Here is a 14,001-nt window from a genome sequence, read left to right as displayed (position 1 = left end):
AAAATGGGTACCGGAGTGATAGTCATTAATACAACAACGGTGATGCATCGAGAGGTACAGAAGGTAGGTTTGTCCCAAGGCGCTTCATCTGTAAGGGATCCAATCTATGCTGTAGACAACTTAAGCGATACTTAGGGGCGTGCGAAGTAGCAGCTAGGCTCGCTTAAACCTAGGCTGCAAGCCTTTCATAGCAATTTGGTGGGTATGTGTGCAGTGTGGAGTAGCTGAATCTCAAGATCTTTAAGACAACCACTGAAGTTACTCTGCAGTTGACAACTAAAAGCACAGTGAACGCGAACCTTGGTCATTTTTTCTCTGTATGAAAAAGGAGCATGAGTGCCCATTTCAATTTCAGAGCCGTAATTATCGACACCCCATTAGGGCCAAACACCTCAGGAGGATTTTGTATCAGCAGAAGAGACTTAGCACCTGGGCACCGAAAACATGAACCGTTTCAAAGGTGAAGAGGAACGAGGTCAGGCTGGACGTCAGATACAACCAGAGCCTTGAGTGCATTTACTACCTTACCACAATCAACAACATGGGTGATGGAGTCAATGAACCTAGGCGAATACTACTTGAAAACAAACACCGCTTTCTTGACTGCATGTAACAGGCACGACATTAGATTCAGAGCTCGGCGTCACCGGACTCCGAACCCATCCATGTGTTGCCTTGAATCACTTCCACTCAGGGATGAAAGGAACGCCGTACACTTACTAACATTTTAAACTCTTCTCTCGTTTACCCACAAATTTCAAACCGTGAAGCTAAAAGCTGCTTGTATTCGACTACGTAGGCAGTTTATTACGAAATTACCATCTTGGTCCCAACCTTCGGTCAAGATAAGCTATCAAAGTGGACATCTTTCTCCTCATCACCTTGCGCAAAACGGTATGTGTGGTAAAATTTCCATGTAACCCACTCCTTGGTCAAACACGCGATCCGAATCTTTGTTGATGCACATCACCTTAGCAGCCGAGAAACCCTTCGGTCAAACTAGAACTTACTGGGCCTGCAAGCTATCCCGGCCTCTGATGTCGTCGCGTCAATTAATTCTGGGCAGCAAACATCGCTGACAATGCTGAAGCCGCTGCTGCTTGTTGCTGGTTGTTTGGATTCTTCACGGTTGTATCATTTATCGGGCAACGCTACACCCAAAAGATGGTGAAAAACTCAGCTCACTTCTGTTAAAAACCTCTTTAAAATCATACGTGTGGTAGATACATACAATAAAAGTATAAAAAACACATATACAACGAAATCCCTAACTATCCACTACCGATATAAAAGTTGAGCGCTTAAATGCTTATTCGCCCCGCGCCACTTGTAATTTGAGGCCTATAGCAGCGCTCCAAAGACTGGTGACCAATACACTTACCGTCACCTTCCCGCGTAGATTATGGTGCTGTCCACCTCATGTAACAAACTCGATGTAATTTGGTCCGTCATCTCGGAAGTTCTACGTCTCGTGTTTCTTTTTCCTCACCGCAACACCATACTTATACCTATTTTTTCCAGGTCCCTTGCATTTCGATAGCACATGTTGGTAATTTTAAACCGGTCACTGCGTTTTAGATTGCTGAATACAACCTTACTCTTATTCTGTCTCAGTTGCTGGTCACCAGCCCGATGTTGATAAACGTTGAGCTTTTTCTCTATTAAAGCGCTTTTTTCTGTCTGATGCCTCCTCACTCACCAGGCCTCGCTGATCTCATCCATCTCCCTAATCTTCACAAGTGTCGAACTTCGGCCATGCCTAATTCGGACGCCGTGTCACCGCAATGAAAGCACACCAGCAACTATCTCATTTCCACTCTTGAGTGCGCCCTCTCGTTTAGTTGCCTGCAACTACGTAAAAGCTCCCCACCTGGTCACAGCCGTATCCAGGGTGCGTTCATTCTAATTCACTAAACCTTTCGATTAGATCTAACCAACTCGGTGCCATTTCGGCTTCTGCTCCCCACTGAATCAATGCTTTTTCCCACAGTTCGCTTTCCGTCTTGTGCGTTGGCGACCGCTCACTCTCCCAACGAACTTTTACGCCGGACTCCACCCAGCAGCGACAGCAGTCAGTTTGTTCAGTTTCGCCCTACACTGTGATAGGGAGAGTCTTGCTACCGTTTATCCGTATCGCCTTTTCTCCCACTTTTCGCAATCCTGTACATGAGGCCACGAGGCCTCAGTGGTTTCTTTCAACTTGACCGACCGGGTCAAGACAATCTATTATTCACCAGACCCGTTGTTCTGGTTCCTCATTTTCCGCATGTGCAGTTCTCCTATCACTTGTAAAGCAGGATGCTTCTTCGTTGCTCTTTCTCATTTTGTTTTCACACGCAATCTTCAAATACTAACGATCCGCTATCGCGTCAGCTTGATGTGTTACCCGAAAGTAACGAGGACCTGGTAACAGCATTTCCCTGTCCGTGACGGTTTAGGCGTGACTGCGTCTACGTCGGATAATGCCCACTGTTTATGACACTCTCCCATCTCCGCGCATTCCTCAGTGCACACTAACCCCGCCAGGAATGGCCTCATTCTGAATGTAATATTATGATCACGTCTGACGGTATGCCATCCACAGCTTGAGAATAATGATTATTAGTATTAAATAGAGCGTGATGCAGCAGTGAAGTGAGGCTGAACGTTTGACCGCCTTAATTTTAATTTCAACTTTGGTGTCCATTCAAGAAATCGAGCAGTGTTTGATGGAGGTCAGTCATCTTGAATCAAACCATGGATGTCAGAAATCCTGAGCACTTACTCAGCTAAAACAATGCGATACGCACGTACTCCTTGAGGGTCTTCATGGAGAATTGGCGCCAGGGTTTAATTGACGCCACAGTGCAAATGGAACGTCGGGAGGCGCACAAGACTTGGACATTCAGTTTTCCTGAGTGATCACAGTCGGCCACTACTCGTTGACCAAAGGCTGCGTGGTAAAACGGCTCAAGCGTGTTTCACACTTTCCCCATTAACGGAATGCTGAATATACCGCGCATAATCAGACTGCCTCGAATAAGCAACCATGGATATACTCGGAGCTGCGCGCATTCATAACCAATCACAGAAAATTACAGAGCACTTGTGGGCAAATAGGAAATCATTGAACTTTCGAGGCTACAGGGTTTTTGGAATTTAACGCATGCCATCCATCCACTCCAAGCTGCAGGAGTGCGGAGCAGCGCAACCTAAGGAGTCTGTAGTTAGTTCGATTTAGCAGATCGAAGAGGTTAAGTTCGGTGCTTCTGGAAGGTAAGATGACCGCAATTGAGCCTTCCGCAAGGAAGGGGACAAACACATACCAAGTAACCGCCATACAGCTACCTTGACCGCGGTAATATGGAAGATCGTGGAGAGGTTGACCACAAAGAGGCCAACACGCTTTCCTGTTTTTATCCAAACCCGTTTACCACCAATATCCCGTTGGCCAAAGAATGACGGGCTAGTGCGAGACGTGGTTGCCCATAATAACGTTACCCACATGAACTTCAGCGAAGTGTTGACAGAATTCAATCCAGTTGAAAATCCTGGCTCTCAAACCATGCATCAAATAGCGCTAGAATATCACGTGAAAAATGTCGTGACGCCAGACTGCTAACCGTAGAATCCATGGGGGTTCTCTGGCTATCATCTTCCTCAGTTAGCCACAGATTCATGGATTGATGCACAGGACCTAAGTTGTCGCTCAAGTTTCCCAGCCCAGCCTTGTTCTTTTGTTAAGCGGATGCCGTTTATTAGTGCACAAGTGATGATAGCCATAATACAAATCAGAAGGTGAATGTGCACTAATAAAAGCTTTTAGTATTTCTGTGACACGTATGAAAATAAGTACAATGTGAAATGGGAGTAAGTCAAAAAGGGAACTTATCGGATGCGAGAGTCCCTTGGTGGAAGTCCGGACGGTGGTAACGTGTTTTCTCCGCAGTTTGGCTGCTACACGTGTTCCATGATTGTCCGTGGACTTGTGGAGAGGTTGACGTCCTGCTCCCTGCGCGCGCGCGAGTCTGTGTGTCTTGACTGGGTTTCGTTTCTTTTTATGTAGGTCCCAGTGCATAAACGTGGGCGCGTCGGCACATGATTGGTCGGTACGCTGACTAGGCGCTGCAGACAATCGATGTCCGATGAGTCAGCTTAATGCGACGTGTTTGTGAGTGTGAGAAAAAGACAAGCCTCGCGATCCAGTGAGCGACTGTGAGTTGAACAGTCAAGTATGTGGGTGACTGGGTCGCTACACCGTTCACCTGAAAGGCAAAAGCGAAAAGGGGGTGAATCGCTGCTCGTTAAGTTCTCAGTACTGATCAATAGGCCTGCCAGCGCGAGGACTCGCATAAAAAGTGTCTAATAGTGCTTTGAACTGGGCGTGGACAACCGTCGGAGGAATGTCATTGCACGCAGTAAATACCCGAAATGAGAAAAATTCTGCCTAAAGAAAGTGCTCGCTACGAGCTTGAGAATCTTCTTAACATGCCCCGCCGTGCGTTTTCTGGGTAAACGATGAAAAACCTGTTGGTCAAGCGTTGTTCAAACAGGACGTAAGTCGGTCTTCTCAGAGGCGGCGACACTCCAGGGGAAAGAGGTCAAGCACCGCGAGACGCGTTTCATAGTCCACGGATTTAAGGCCAGCAGTTCAGTGGGCGTGCTTGATGAGGATTATGTCGTTTGTGCGTCCTGAGTAGGCATACTCAAAAGCGGTCAGACGTAGGCCCCATAGAGTATTTGGAAGTCCATTCGAAGTCCATACTCGCGAGAATGAAGCCGGTTTACCCCCTAGCTGTGGGCGAAGCGGGCATGTCTTTATCTTGAGACAATCTCTTGAACATAACAGCCAGTTTATCTTGACAACCGAACATCACATCCATCGGCCGGATGTGTCGTTAGCAGAGTGCGGGGCGAACGAAGGCGCTCACTGATTGGTGAGACTGCCAGTCAATCAGGATCAAGCACTACGACCGAGCCACCCCCGCACCACCGCGGGGACCATAGCACTACTCTGTGGTGAATTGATGGTAACTTTATAAATACTGTTACAGCGATTTGCCTTAACTCCGTGTAAGGTTCGCTCGGGTGCCGTAGATTTTGGTGTTCAAGAGTAGACAGGGCAAGGAATTCATGGGTGGACGCAAGGCGTGTAGTGTGGTTCACATGACAATATTCTCAAACGTCCAACATCGGTCGTTTTTGTCGATATAGTCAGCTTTTGACTCTGAAAACCGAAAGCTCGGCATTGTTTGACGGTCAAAGGCGTATGCTCTCAGTGGGACATGGTGTACGGAGTCTTCTGGGAACGTCTGAGCTCATCAATTCCAGCGTCATGTTCGCCCATCACTTCCCTTCATCCTTTTATTTATGCATTACCTGAGCCCCTACCTAACTTCAATACCTCGGGGTCGAATTGCCCCTGAGGATCCACAGTCGCTTAAAGTCGACTTTCGTCAGTGTCAAAGAACGGGCGCTTTTCATGAATTCACGGATTGATAGACAAGATTAAGGCTTTCGTTCAAACTTCACGTGTTGGCTTTGTTCTGAAAGACAAACGAAAAGGGGTGTAGCACTGCTCTTTATACTCCCAGCGCGGGGTAGTTATCCTGCCAGCCTGAGGACTCAACTGAAAAGGCTCCTAAACGTTCTTTACACTGGGTACTAGGTGCAGCGTGAACAACCGTTGGAGGAAGGTTATTCCACACCAATTACCTGAAATGAGAAAAGCCACTGCCTAATAATCTTGCCTTGTTAGGACGGCGGTGAAAAACCTGTTGGCTATACCTTGTTCAAATAGGGTGTAAGTAAGTGTTAGGTCTCCTCGGAGGCGATAATACCCAAGGATAAATAGGCCAAGCACCACGAAAAGCGTTTCATGATAAACGGATTTATGGCCAGCAACCATTTTCGTAGCAGTACGTTTGACATGCTAAACGAGGTCCACGTCTTTCTTGTATACTTAGTGGACAGCTTGGTTGGCGTATTCAAGAGACGGTCTCATGTAGGCCTCATAGAGCGTCTGCGACTTCAACGGTGGAAAGTTCACCGAATCATCCTTAGAACGGCGGATCACTTTTGTGCCGACTTTTCATGGTGCATTTAGAAGTGCATATCTGAAGAGAGCCACATGTCTAAATCCCTTTTAGTATCTATAGATACGAGGCTATAGCCTCGTAATGTATTCTGGTGCATTCGCACCATGCACGACAAATTCGTTCGTTGAGTCTCCTCCGAATGATATATGGCCGGACTTTTCTTGATTCACGGGTAGGTGCCAGTCCAACGACCGCTGCTTTGCAGCGTCTACGTCCGTTTAAAGGACACTGGCGTAAGAACTCCCGGATTCGATTTGTCCGGAAAAGTAGACATGGGTTTGAAAGAGCGTCTGGAAGGTAATTGACGTAGACCAGAAACAGAAGTGGTCCCAAAACGGAGCCCCGAAGAACTTCAATGGATACCGGCGCCGGAAAACAGTAGGTCGAGCCTACTTTCACTCGGAGTGGTGTGTCTGATAGGAACGCCCTAATCAAGCGTAGAATTTCCCCATGAATCCCATAAGACTCGGGTTTGTGGAGCACGGAGTGCTTTTGAGAAGTCGAAAAATATGACATCCGATATGAGTCCCTCGGCCTTAGCTTGGGTTAAGCTGTCCATAAATACGAGCTGGTTCGTTACGCAAGAACGGTTTGAAAGGAATCCTTGTTGAACTGGGGATATCAGGGTGTTGGTAGTAAGGTGATCTATGATGGCCTGCTTCAAAATTCATTCACCCTGTACTGCGCGCTAATGAGGCTAACAGGCCTGTAGCTACCGGAAGAGTCATTCAATGGTTTTGTAGATTGGTGTGACAGTCGCTTCCTTCCAAGCAGAGGGAAGGTGGCCTTCGCCAAGCGACTGACGAAACACCAGGTAGAACTGACTTGCCAGTGTGAACGACGTTCCTTTCAGGATCCTTGGATGGACTTCGTCGGGCCCCAACCCGCAGAACCGGTTGATCTTGTGCAAGAGTTGACGAATGTCCTCCTCTGTGAAGACCAAATTGATTAGAAGCAGTTCGCAGTTACGCCTTGACAAGATTGGGTGCGATGAGGTCACTGGGACAGACTAAAGGCTTACACAATGTTTTCTGTAAACTTCAGACACGACTATTGGATCACTTGTGGGTCTGTCCGTCAAAGAGAAGGCGGTTGAATTATTTCTTCGGCGGTGTCTCATGTACTTATCCGGAACATTTTTGTTCTTCTGGGCGAGGTCAAGTATCTTGGCTTGTTTAGGCGGATTTCTGATTCACAGCGATTTCGCATTTTATGTAAAACCTGCTCGTCTTCTGTGCTATAGTTAACTTTTGGAAGAATAGCTGGGACCTCTTTTCTAGAAGGCGACTAATCCTTCTAGTTAGCTTTTTATCCATCCGGCTGTGCGCTGTTTTTTGGACGAATATCGCATCAGCCTTGTAGATTTTCTGGATACTGGTGGTGTATAACTCTTCCACTAAAGGCGTGCCCAGTTTTAATCGCTAAAAAAAGCCACCCATCTGTAGGTAAGTTTGTAAGGCAGAAGTTCCGAATCCACTTCGGTTTCCGGATCCCTGACCCAGTAGCAGTGTTCACTATGTCCCAATGGAGCCTCAATTAGCACTTGAACAACCAAGTGTCTTTCGTTGGTAATAACCAAACCTGCGCGGTATCTGGTGGGTGTGACGGCTTCTTGAGTCCAAGCGTTTTGTTGAACGACTTTGGTCAGCACAGATGCAAAATGTCCACTAGACCCGATGCGCTTGAGTTCCATCCAGGAGGCCTTTGAAGTGTTGAAATCAGCAAGAGATGTGTGAATTGGTAGCTGGAGGTGGGTTGCTCAAGGGTTTGTATGAGGAACTGACTACCTTCCAGTGGACTCCAGACGCAACAGTGGACCACGCTGAGAAGAAGAGAATCAGTCATACGCAGTAGGATTTGAATCCAAAGTGCTTCACAAAAAACGTGCACGAGTGGTGTCAAAGAGGACATTCGAGATGGGCAGGGCCACATGTAAATATAAGGCATCCCCGCCTGCCCTCCTGCGTTTCGGGTCAGCTCGGAAAATGGAGCAGCCGTTCATCGAGATCTTCACGCCAGAGGTGTCTGATGTGAGCCAGGTCTCTGTGAGTGCGATTATGGACGGTCGTTTAAGACACGCTGGTTGTTTAATGTCGCTACGTTTGTTGAAATAACTGCGGCGGTTTGTGGATAAGCACTTTATCACTATCTCTGCTGCGTCCGGAGGTAGGGAGCTGAGAGTTGTGCTGCCAGAGGGGTTGAAATGTTCAATATGCAGGGTTTGAGTTCAAGGCTCCGAGGGGGTCTCTGCGGTGTACTTTTTTGTTTCTTGCCTTGTGAGACGTTTAGAAAGTGTCCGAGAACGAGTTAGAACAGAGTCCAGGTTATCGAGGATAAGCAACGTTTTACTTGTCTAAGAACAAGCGCACATGAGCTGAAATGTACATACAAAAGTTCAGTACGAGTATATATGGTAAGTATAAGAATAAGCACACAAAAATCATGACATTCACCCCGACAGTGTTTGAACAGGCACATATGAGCTGACGTAGACAGGAAGTGATGTACTGAATCAAGCTTCTCTGTTCCTCAAACTGTAAGGATGAATGCGTCGCTGTTGTTCTAGAATCAAAGGATAACTCGGTTGGTGTTCGGAAGACGGTACAGAAGAAGATTCCGATGCTTGAGAGCTATCGGGCTGGCGTCCGGTTAGTTCAGTCGTATCTGGGTGTTCGGTATCCTCGTTGGATTCAGACAGATTGAGAACATTGTCAGTTGTACTCTGAACAGCTGGGGCTAGACGGCGAAGGGACACGGTTTCGACTCTTCCGTCTCGATGAGCAATGTGTGCGTAGTGTGGGTTGCAGTTCAGAAGGTCAACTTCTTCTACTAGTGGTTGGTACTTGGATGACCTATCACCTCGTTGCAGCAGAACTGGACCAGGGGTGGTCAACCAAGATGGCAACGATATTCCAAATGTTGATCGACGTGCGTATTGGAACAAACGTTCGTGTGGAGTACAATTAGTGACTGTACATAACAATGATCGGAGGCTGTGTAGAGCATCAGGGAGTACTGATTCCCAACGGGAAGGCGGGAGATTGTGAGATTTCAGCGCTAAGCTTATTGTTTTCCAGAGAGTACCGTTGAGACGCTCAACTTGACCGTTACACTGTGGATTATAAGCTGATGTATGACTCATAGCAACACCTTTCTCCAGAAGAAAGCTATTGATCTCAGACGACATGAACGATGAGCCTCTGTCGGAATGGATATAGGCTGGCATTCCGAACAGACAGAAGATTTGTGTGAGACAGTCAATCACAGTTGCCGAGGTCATATCCGCACACGCAAATGCAAATGGGAATCTAGAGAACTCGTCAATTATAGTGAGTAAGTAGCGGTTGCGTGTATTAGATGGCAAAGGACCTTTAAAATCCAAACTCAGACGTTCAAAAGGTTGTGTTGCTTTAATGAGTCTACCAGAGGATTTCCAAAATCTTGGCTTCAGTTCAGCACACACTTTGCAGGAGGAAATGACGCGCTTGACATCGTCGACGGAGTAGGGGAGATTCTTGCAACGCACAAAATGAAACATACGGGTAATGCCTGGATGGCAGAGGGAGTTATGGAGCTCTCCGAGTTGGTTATTGCTCCCCATGGAAGCACATACGTTTCGTGACAGAGTGTCGGCGACATGATTGTCCTTGCCAGGTCGGTATATGACATCATATTTGTACTCGGACAGCTCAATCCTCCATCGTTGTATCTTGTCGTTTTTCACTTTACCCTTCTGTCCACCGCCGTACATGAATGAGACTGAACGCTGATCGGTGATCAGTTTGAAGGGTCTTCCGAGTAGATAATGCCGCCATTTCCGGATGGATTCAACGATAGCGTAGGCCTCCTTCTCGATGGCAGAATGATTCTTCTCGCTCGGATTGAGTGTCCTCGAGAAAAAGGCTACCGGCCGACGGTTTTGGCTTAGGGACGCGGCTATAGCCACATCGGAGGCATCCGTTTCAACAACCAGAGGCTCGTTATAATCTATTGTGATTAGTGTAGCATTTTCTAGTTCGTTCTTTAGGTTGTCGAAGGTCAACTCGACGTCGGCAGGTAGGGGAAAAGTTTTATTCTTTACCAGTTTGTTGATTTTGTCGGAAAATGAGGATATCCAATGAGCATAATATGCAAACATACCGATGATACGTTGCATTTCCGTGGTAGTACGCGGAAGAGGTAACTGACGGATGGGTTCCATGCGTTCAGGGTCTGGTCTAATGACACCCTTTGAAACCTCATAACCTAGGAGGCGGATAACTTTTGAAGAAGTGACTGTTTTGTCATCATTAAGAGTGATCCCATACTTCCTCGTAGCTCTCAAAAACGACTGGAGATTGAGATCGTGTTCCTCTTGGGTCTTGCCACAAATAGTCACATTGTCTATGTAGGCATACGTGCTTTTCAGCTTTTCAGTCGTAATGATATTGTTAATAGTTCGCTGAAAACACGCAACACCGTTTGTGACACCGAAGGGTATGCGACGAAACTGAAACAGGCCACCACATGCTTCGAATGCTGTAAAAGGTTTGTCGGATGCCGAGATGGGGACTTGATGGTAAGCAGACAAGAGGTCTAATGTACTATAGACTTCGTAGTGCGAAATCTCCTCAATCATTTTGTCCAAGCGTGGCAGAGGGTAAGCGTCCAGATATGTGAACCGGTTGATAGTTTGGCTGTAGTCAACAACCATCCGGCGTTTGTGATTGATACCCTTAGTAATCAAAACCTGCGCTCTCCAGGGAGACGTTGACGGTTCGATGATGCCTTCTTGCAATAAGCGGTCAACTTCGGCGCGAATGAATTTTTCATCATCCGGATGATGCCTTCTTGATTTGGTTGCAACAGGCTTGCAATCTGGAGACAAGTTGGCGAAAAGTGATGGTGATTCAACGTTTACAGCCGTCAGGCCGCAGATGGTGAGCGCATCACGATCCCCGCCGAATGAAATTTCTACCTTGCCATGTAGACCTAGAAAGTCATGCCCGAGTAAAACGTCGGTGCAGAGGTTTGGCATTACAAAGAGCTTCAGTTCACTGTATGAGGTATCTCTGTATCGGACAGAAACACAAGCGTAACCAGTCGTTCGACAAGATAGGGATGTAGACGCCATTGTGACGACTGAGAAAGTTGGATAAATTTTCCAATTATGCAGTTTCACGACCTTAGCGTTAATGAAACTGCAAGAACTCCCTGTGTCGACCAGAGCACGGAGAGTGATGCCATTGACTTCGATAGTTGCGATGGCATGCGCCAGGCAGGTAGGAGCTGCTGCAACGAATAATGACGATAAAGTAGGCTTTGTTGTACAACTTGTGTGGAACTTGGAGGTATTTTTTGAACGGCACACGCGGCGGAAGTGACCGCGTTTACCACAAAGATTGCAGACGGCTTCGCGAGCGGGGCACTTTGGACGAGGATGTGCATCATAACCGCAGAAATAACATGTCTGAATGGATTTTACAGCAGCAGTGGTGGGATCAACACGCAGTTCGGGATTCTGTGAAATGGGTGGAATCGTAGAGCAAGATATGGGTTCGTTACTAACATATGACTGTGACTGTTTGTGAGCCAATTCGAGGGATCTAGCCAGCTGATATGTTTGGTCCAGAGTGAGTTCGCTTTGTGCTAGAAGCTTCTCGCGGATGGATGTGGACGCCAGGCCATTAATTATAGCATCACGCACGCACTCATCTTGATATTCAGTTGCAGACACAGATTTAAACTCACAGTCTTTGGCTAATGATTTCAGTTTTTGTACGAACTGATCGATATCTTGTCCACTCTCCTGTTTGTAGGTCTGTAGCAGGTAGCGTGCATATATGACATTTTTTGGACGGACATATAATTTCCGTAACGTGGCGATTGCAGATTCATAGTCGGTGTGATCAGCAATGTGATCGTATACTAATGGATCCACAAAGTGGATGAGAGTTTCAAGTTTGTCGGGTTTAGAAGATTCGACGGTTTTCAGATAGGTTTCGAAGGTACGAAACCAGTGATTCCAGCGTTTTGCTGCATCTGCGGAGTTTGGGTCAGCGTCGAAGAACCGAGGTCGTAGTTGCGGGTCCATTGTGTTCTTAGACAAGTAAATTGAGACGTTTAGAAAGTGTCCGAGAACGAGTTAGAACAGAGTCCAGGTTATCGAGGATAAGCAACGTTTTACTTGTCTAAGAACAAGCGCACATGAGCTGAAATGTACATACAAAAGTTCAGTACGAGTATATATGGTAAGTATAAGAATAAGCACACAAAAATCATGACACCTTGGTTTTTCTGAGAACTGCCTTTCGTTTGCAGAGAGATTTCCGCCCCCGAAGAGTCTAGTTTGGGCAAACCTTTTGCCCCTGGAGAACGTATTTTTCCCCTCATTGTTGAAAAATTCGATTTCTGCTACTTGAAGGTCGTTCAGTATCACCTTTTGCATTTTTCCAAGGATTTGCGGTGAATGTTCATCCTTTTGTTTTTCGGACTTTTCGGTACGATTTGACCGGTAAGGTTTTTATGTGAAACCCTCTCAAGTCATTTGCGCGTTGTATGGCATGCTTATTGGTATGCCTATTGGTGGCACTCTCAAGAGGCTCACTTTCGCAAATTACTGCACCCTGAATTTAGCTAGTCTAGCTTCTCGATGGAGGGAGTTTACGTGGCTTATTCGACCGCAGTTGTCTTCCTTTTGTGTTTGTCTGGACCCCCAATTCGTCCACGATTAGTGTGGACAACTTGGTGAATATATGAATATTCGGCACGTTGCTGTCGGGCTTTGGCTATCGAGGTCATGAGCGACAACCGTTTCCAAGAGCGGAGGGGCTGGTTGGTTATGTGAGTATGACCGAGGTTGTTTGTGAACCAATTTTAATGACCTAGCCAATTCATGTGTCTAATCCAGGGTGAATTCATTTTGAGCTAGAGGTTCTTCTCTAATGGTAGCAGACTGAAGTTCTTTGATCAGAGTATCGCATACACTTTCATTTTGATGGTCAGTGGCGGATATCTCCTTGAAATCACAAATTTTGGCCAATGATTTAAGCCTCTGAACAAACTGATCAGCATCTTGACTTGCCTTGTTTGTCTTACAAGTTTGTAGGTGACAATTGTGAATTGTATATTTTTATATTATTACTATTATAATACTATATTTCAAGTGTTCTCACTGTGGATTCGTAATCGGGACAGTTAGCAATGTAAACATATACATGCGGATCTACAAAATGAATGGCGGTTTGTTAGTCTTTTAGATCAAGTTATTCGACAGTGTGCAGAGACGTTTGGAAGATTCGGAACCAATTATTCAAACGCGTTGCGGGATCTGGAGAAGTGGGATCCGTGTCGAAACACTTGGGCGCAGCAGTGGTCCCACTGTATTCTTAGACAAGTAAATTATTACGGATGGAGTATAGATCCCGATCGAGCGCGAGATGGAATAACGTAGGTGTGGGCTCCTGTCTAGGTGTGGGCGCCCTGGCAGGGCGCAGCAGCCCACTGTATTCTTAGACAAGTAAATTATTACGGATGGAGTATAGATCCCGATCGAGCGCGAGATGGAATAACGTAGGTGGGTGTGCCTGTCTAGGTGTGGGCGCCCTGGCAGTATCCCAGCCATCGTACAACCATGATCTACACAACTAACAATACTCTCATGCCACATCGGCCGTCGCGTAGTGCCATCAGCCGGGTCGCCTTACCTGCTGCATACAGCAGGGCGGGTAAGCGAAAACATGCTACTGCTGACGCCTCCCTTCTACACTTTCACATTTTCCGTCTTCCACCCTCCCCCGCCCAAATTTGAATACTTTATCCGCAGGTCCCAGCTCTAGGTCTGACCGTGTTGCTCGCCCGCATCACACTCATCTGCAGCTTCTGCACGTCCGAGTTCAGTTACAACCCTAAACACTTCGAAGTCTGTTTTCAAACCCCGAAAGCC

Source organism: Opisthorchis viverrini (assembly GCF_000715545.1).
Source record: "Opisthorchis viverrini unplaced genomic scaffold opera_v5_48, whole genome shotgun sequence".
NCBI lineage: Eukaryota > Metazoa > Platyhelminthes > Trematoda > Opisthorchiida > Opisthorchiidae > Opisthorchis > Opisthorchis viverrini.
The sequence above is the reverse complement of the archived record's forward strand: the minus strand, read 5'-3'. Positions refer to the sequence as shown.